Raw genomic sequence first — 653 nt, 5'->3', positions numbered from 1 at the left:
AGTTTCGGCTGCTATAGCCTGTAATCACAGGGGTCCCTGCCAGGCAAGGACCCATAGGGCCACCGCAGTTTGGTCTCCCCCCAGAAAAACAGCTTCCCCATTCCTCACACTGCCTGGGGAAGCTCCCACTTTCCAGGTTTGCATCACAGAAAAACAGCAAGCAGGGATGCTGGGAGATCATTAAATCCTCTCACCTAATTCCTGCACCTCTGGCTAAATCCCAAACAGCTGTAAGAGGGCACCGGAGAAGCTGCATGACCTGATGAGATGCAGGTGCCCATCCATCAGATGTAGCATGGAAGTCAACACAGAAGCAATAAAAAGGAAGGAACGTGCAGGACCTTTTCCAAACTGTACGTTGGCCCAGTCCTCATCTTCAAAGGCCATGGGATGCAGTTTGTCACCCCTGCCTCGGTGATGACTGCACCCTCTTATTAATTTCTTTAGCTGGAGCTCTGCAGTTTAAATTTAGGACCCCAGGGCAGAAAGCAAAGCCTGCTCAGGAGTCAGATAGACACTAAGGACGGTGAACTTGTGGTCCGCACTGGGCAGGTTGGGGAGGCACGGGCCAGGGATGCTGCTGGAAAACACACAGGAAGGCTGCTCCATGACTGCGATGCTCTAAAGTGCCCCAAGTCGTAGCCTTTCCATAG

The sequence above is a fragment of the Phaethon lepturus genome, unplaced genomic scaffold, assembly GCF_000687285.1.
Source record: "Phaethon lepturus isolate BGI_N335 unplaced genomic scaffold, ASM68728v1 scaffold24523, whole genome shotgun sequence".
NCBI classification, from domain to species: domain Eukaryota; kingdom Metazoa; phylum Chordata; class Aves; order Phaethontiformes; family Phaethontidae; genus Phaethon; species Phaethon lepturus.
This window is presented reverse-complemented; position numbering follows the sequence as displayed.